The following is a 6,784-nucleotide window of genomic DNA, read 5'->3' on the forward strand; positions in this document are numbered from 1 at the left end:
TGCCCCTGCGCACAGAAGGGACAGGTGGTGGTCTCTTAGAGACCAATTTTTTCTGCTTTTTATTCCTGCGTCAGCCTGTGTCCCTCTGGCTACCCCCCTCCCCTCTTTTTTTTACCTTGGGCTGTCCATTCCTGCTGGCGGGTCAGTATTGTCTGCACTGGGTGATCGCGGATCGATCCTGGTTTTTGACGGGCTGATGCTCTGTGTGCCGCGCGGCCTGTGTGTGTGCGGGGCAGTCTGTGCAGAGGCAGGTGATTCGCAGAACGGACGGGCTCTTGGGTTGCCTGCCTTGGGGAGTAGAGGTGGCATTTTCATCCTCCATGCGCCGTCGCCGCCAGTTACTCCTGGCGGCTCCACCTCTCTTCAGCGGCGGGTGGGGGTGGGAAGAGCAGTGAACTGCCGAACGTCCGGTCCGGCTCCGGACCAAAAGTATTGTTATAAGCTAAAGTTATTTATCTTAATTATTTTATTTAGCTTATTTTTCTGTAGTTCCTCTCTTAAATTCCATTGCCTGTAGAATTTCTCCTTTTTTTACTCGGCTCTAATGTCAGAAGGGGTGGAGGATTTTTCTGTCCTCCTCTCTGATCTTCCAATTCAGCGGTCTTTCCGTTCACTCCGTGTTCTGAGAGTTGCTGATGCCTTAGTGCTGACAAGACTGAGCTCACGCTACCTGCTAATCCTTCAGCCGTCTCGGCTGTTGCTGCTAGTATCTTCCTGTAATGTCATCCCCGGGATCGGAGGAGGTGCCCTCTTCAGGATGGAACACTTCTTCCAAACGCAGGCACCTGTCGTGTTGGGGCTGTGGCGCCTTGCTGCCTGACGACTATATCTATAGCAAATGTCAGAGTTGTCGCCCCCCTCCAGATCCTGAGCCCCATTCTCTGGACATGATAACCTGGGTAAAATAATTTGTGGGCAAGTCCATAACTGACGCATTCACCCAGAAAAGGCCTAGACTTAGTTCTCCTAGGAGATCTTTGTCTTTTGGTGAAGACCCGATGATTATTGAATAAAGAAGGTGGTGAAGAAGATGAGAACACTACCACCCAGATATTTCCAGTGGAAAAAGTTCAGCGATTTTTGAGATCCATCTGGTCAAGGGACCAGGATGTTGATCAAGGGGAAGCTTCTGCATCCACCTCTAGGTGGCCTAGGGCCTTCAAGTGGAGGAGTCGCTCAAAAGTTTGATGAAAACTGAATGAAAGCATCCAGAAAAGGGACCGGTAATATGTAAAAGTTCAGAACCTTATACCCCTTAGTCCAGGGGTGGCCAACCTGTGGCTCTTGAGCTACATGCGTCTCTTTGCTTCTTCAAGTGAGGCTCTAGCTATGGAGCCAGGAAGCAGTCAGACGGCTCACTCCCCACCCCATGCTCAGATATCTTTTCCTGATCGGGAACAGTTACTACTTTGCAGCTCCAGCTCACTCAGTCTCCACTACGTCCTGATGCACACAGTGTGAGAACGTAGTAAGGAGACACGCACTATGACCTGACGGTGCTCATTAGGTCACAGTGGAGAGTGTATCAGACCTGCAGAGTAGCAGGTGCCCGAGCAGGAGCCCAGTGTCTGATCAGGAGAGGGAAGAGATTTTTTTTAAATGATGGAACTGAGCAGTGTTGTCTGATCTGAGGTCTGACGGAAAAAATATTTTTACTTTTTTTTCTCTGCTAATGAAAAATAAGAAATTTTTAACTTTTTTCTCTTATATTATTTTGTTAAAACCTATATGTATCTTGTAGGGCGAAAAATATGGTGACTCATGTGTAAATGTATAGCTTGTGGCTCCTGGTAGTCATACTTTTTGGGGGGGGGGGCTCTTTGTATCGGTAAAGTTTGCCATATACAAGCTGTCTAGACACACTGTGGTTCCCTCTGAGGGTGGTTCTGATCTCCAGGATCCACTAGATAGAAGAATTGAATGCACTTTAAGAAGAAACTATTCTGCCGCATCCGCCTCAGTTGCTGTTGCGTCCTTGGAGGTTGCTAACTTCAGACAGATATAGACTCGGGCGTTGCTAGAGCTGATATCAGTTTTCAGTTAAAGTCTGCTCTCTTAGGTGCAGATTTCTTGAGTGAGGCAGCATCTCAAGAGCTTAGGTTGGCCTCAAAGTTGATGGCTTTTTCTGTCACCAGTAGGAGGCCCCTCTGGCTCAGATCCTGGAAGGCAGACAATGCCTCTAAGTACAATCTCTGTGGTCTCCCTTATGAACCAGGGAGACTATTTGGGTCTGAACTAGATAAGATTATGGAGGGACGCTCTGATAAAAAATGAATGTGTCTCCCTCAGCAATCCTCTAGGGGGAGAGGTACACAATTTAGGGGATCCAGATCCCAATCCTACCAGAGATTCCGCAGAGGACAAGGCTCTCGGGGCAGAGGAAATCCTTGTACCCAGGACCCTAGGGAGAAGAAGTCGAGCCTTTGACGTCATCTCCAGTCCCCTGGCGGATCTTATTGTAGACCCTCTTTCCCCCCCCCCCCCCCCCCCCGGCTTGCTCACTTCTGTAGGCGGATGTCTCCGCCATTTGGGAACACAGGATTACTGACCAGTGGGTCCTTCAGATTATAAGAGAGGGGTACAGAATAAGTTTTTTTTAGCTCCTCCTCCTTCAAAGTTTGTGAGGACCTCTCTCCTCTCTCCTGTAAAGCCGACGTGCTTAGAACAAGCCATCCTTCTTTACCTACAAAAAGAAGCGCTAGAGGAAGTGCCCTCTGTGGAAATAGGGTCTGGAGTGTATTCCCCCGTATTTCTTGTACCCAAGCCGGACGGGAACTGGCGAATGATAATAGATCTCAGTTACCTGAACCGGTTAATAACCCAGAGGCAGTTCAGAATGGAGACAATTCGCTCAGTCATAGAAGCTTTGCAACCACATGGTCACCATAGACCTCAAAGACGTGTATCTTCATGTACCAGTTCATCCAGATCACAGAAGATACTTACGGATTGTTGTCTCTCTCAGGGGCACTGTCAGACATTTTCAGTTTGCTGCCCTGCCTTTTGGAATTTCTTCTGCCCCCCCCCCCACACACACACCTCCAAAGGTTGTGGTTGCTATAGTGGCGGCCTTGAGGCTAGAGGGTTTAGAAATTATTCCTTACCTAGAAGACTGGCTACTAAAGGCCGCGTCTCTAGATGTGTTGCAGAACCATCTTCATCAGGCTCTTACTTTTCTCCAGCATTTAGGCTGGATAATCAATTGGGAGAAATCCAAAATCGTACCAGCAACATAAAGAAGATTCTTGGGGTTCATAATAGACTCCTTTCGGATGACTCTCTCCTTCACTCTGGAGAGACCCCAGAAGGTAATCAGAGCCGCAGAGTTTCTAATGGTCCCCCGTGTGGTTTCCATCAGAACCTTGATGAAGATGTTGGCCAACATGTCAGCAACTGCAGAAGCAGTCCCTTGGGCCCTAGCACACTTGCACCCTCTTCAGTCAGAAGTGTTGGTCCTGTGGAACCGCAACCCAACTGGGTTAGACAAGAAGTGCTCCCTGTCTCCTCGGGTATGCCGCTCCCTCACGTGGTGGAAGCAGCTGAAAGATGGGAGGTACTTGATTCCACCCCGTTGGAACATGTTGACCACAGATGCATCTCTTCTAGGTTGGGGAGCCCATCTGGAAGAAGTTCAAGTACAGGGTACTTGGACTCCCCACGAGAGCCAAATGTCAAACTTAAGAGAATTAAGAGCTGTCTGGTTGGCGCTCCTACACTTCGCGCCTCAAGTCCAGGGCAAAGCAGTGAGAGTTCACTCGGAAAATATGACAGTTTTCTACATAAACAGACAGGGAGGAACAAGATCTCAACCTCTCCTCCAGGAAGTGGGATGGATCCTATCTTGGGCAGAAAAGAACCTTATCCACCTGGCCGCAGTTCACATCAGAGGAACTCTCAATGTGGTGGAGGATCACCTAAGTCTAAATATTCTGGTGCCAGGCGAGTGGTCCCTAAGCCAAGAAGTCATCCATTAGATTATGCAACAGTGGGGAATGCCAGAGATTGATCTTATGGTGATAATGTTCAACGCCAAGGTGGACAGATTCTGCTCCCTATACAGGGAAGACAATGCTTGGGCGGTGGATGCTCTGTCCATTCCGTGGAGGTTCAGGCTGGCCTATGTATTCCCTCCAGTTTCCATGATACCAATAGTATTGATGAAAGTCAGGCAAGACCAGACCTCAGCGATCGCCATAATACCCTTCTGGCCGAAGAGGTTTTGGCTCTTAAGCTCATGCAGATGAGCCAGGGGCAATATTGGAAGCTTCCCCTGAGGCAGGACCTGGTACATCTGGCAGGGTCCTGCCTAGACTTGAAGAGTCTCAACTTGACAGCCTGGAGGTTGATTGCCCCCTTCTAGAGTCTAGAGGGTTGTCTGCGAGGGTCCTGAAGACTTTATCCCATTCCAGATCGGTATCTACCAACAAAGCTTACTCCAAGATCAGAAGAACTTTTCGGCAATGGTGTGCCCTAAATGTGGTGTCCTCAGTGGATCCCCCTATTTCTTCCATTCTTCAGTTCCTACAGGATGGATTAGACAAGGGTCTCAAACCTTAAGAGTACATACCTCAGCTTTGTCTGCAGTTTTGGGCAAGCCTTTTTCTCAGGACCCTCTAATCAAAAGGATCCTTAAAGAAGCCGAAAGACTGCAACCTAGGTTCCTGAGCCCTATACCTCAGTGGGACCTGTCAGTCGTGCTCAGGAGGTTATGCTTTCCCCCCTTTGAACCCCTTCAAAGCATGGATTTAAAGTTATTGTCTTGGAAGACCTGTTTTTTTTGCTGGCCATCACTTCAGCAAAGAGAATTGGAGAATTGCAGGCCTTTGCTGCTGTGGAGTCTTATACTCTATTTTTAATATAGAGTCCTTCTGCGGTTTCTCCCTACCATCGTGCCTAATACCTTCTTTCCACAATTTAAGCCAGGTCCTTTCTTTACCTGTTTTTTATCCATCTCCAGTGTCGGAAGAAGAGCAGGTCCTTCAGACCCTAGATGTTGCCAGAAGTATGAAAATATACCTAGAAAGAATTAAAGACTTACGAAGAGCCGAGAATTTTTTTTAAATTCTTTTTGACGGAAGAAACAAAGGTCTTAAAACTTCTAAGCCAACATTAAGCCGTCGGATCAAAGAAGCCATCAGAGTAGCTTGTCGCCCAGGGATTGGTGCCCCTGCTTTTGTCCATGCTCATTCTACCCCAGCGGTATCTACCTCTACGGCGGAGAGGAGCCTAGTACCTTTGGAGCACATTTGTGCTGCTGCCTCATGGAGTTCCCACACTACATTTGTAAGCCATTATAGGCTTGACGTGAGGAGTTCAGTTCTTCTTGCTAAGTCCCCAGTTGTGCTGCTGTTCGGACGTAAGGGAATTGTTCATTTCTAATGATAATTTGTTTTCCCTTAGTCCTAACAGCAGCACACGTATATCCCTCCCTCTAATTTTTGTTGTTTAATACTTAATAGTTTGCACGGGGTGTGTGTGGGAGGAGGGCTTTATAGGGGCCTATTCGGTTCATTACCGCTTATTTTGATTTAATTTATAAAAGTTCCACCTGTCCTGATTGTCCACAGGGGCAGTAATACCCCAGCTGTGCTGCTGTTAGGACTAAGGTAAAACTAATTATCGTTAGAAATTAACGAGTTTCCCTATGGCACCTCCACAGGAGAAATAAAGCATTATAAAATTCTTATTGAAATCAGACTTTTAGTGTAATGCATGGATTAGCCAGGTCCTCTAAAATGCAAGACGATCTTAGAAGCCTCTCTCTCGGCTCTGGCTAATACATGAGGGGCCTGAACGGGGGTCTATTAATAAACTAATATGGATTCATGAAGAGGGTTATGCTCCCTTTTCTCCAAGCTAATGGAAATGATGAGTGTAACTCTGCACTGACCACTGTGCAGCTCCGTGGTCATCAGGGCTGGTTAGTTTGTGGACCTATGCCCGGTTGGTAGTTAGAGACGGCTATGGCATACCTCCACACAGATGTCTACAGCCTTTGGTTTCAAGAGTCACAATCAGAGTATCTGTAATGCCCCAGAGGTGCATTATCACCTTTACACCTCTCTACTCTCTCCTAAGGTTAACCCAATGTAACCTTGTGTATTGATTTCCAGGACCTGCAAAATGTATATCTGTAATAATGATATGTGCCTGGTTCACCTGCAGGTGGCAGCAAGCATGGCAGAGCTGTCTTACATAGAATGGAACCTTCTTTCCATTCTATTCTCCACCTCTAGGGAGGAGTTTAGCTAGTTAGTGTTACGGATGAAGTTGCAGATAGCTGGAACGTATAAATAAACGACCGACTGGCTTGATCCCAAACTAAGGAACATATAGGCGAGCCTTTTAAAACCCTAAGAGCTCTCCCTGACTGCTATGCACATGCAAGGGTCTCAATGGTAGACAATTGCATGCCCACATACCTAAGACACCTGAAAACCCTATAATAGTGAGGGGACACGACCACCGGCTCCCTGCACTTAATACGGATGGAGTCAGAGTCACCTAGAATCAAGCCAGCAAGGAAATACAATAAAGGAAAAGACTTATCTGAGCAAACAGCAGAAGCAGCAGCCTCCAGCAGTGAACACTTCATCCAGGAAGTAGTATAAACCGCAAAGTGAGGCAGTATGGGAGGGAATATAAAGGAAGACGATTAGTCTAAATAAGTGACACCTGGCAGAAGGAAAGGAGATGACAAAGTGAAACCAAAACAAAGAACGTCATACAAGCGGTAGAGAAGAACATCTGCCAGATCTTCTCACAGAACTGGCGGTGACAGTTA

Source organism: Bufo gargarizans, chromosome 10 (assembly GCF_014858855.1).
Source record: "Bufo gargarizans isolate SCDJY-AF-19 chromosome 10, ASM1485885v1, whole genome shotgun sequence".
Taxonomy (NCBI): Eukaryota; Metazoa; Chordata; class Amphibia; order Anura; family Bufonidae; genus Bufo; species Bufo gargarizans.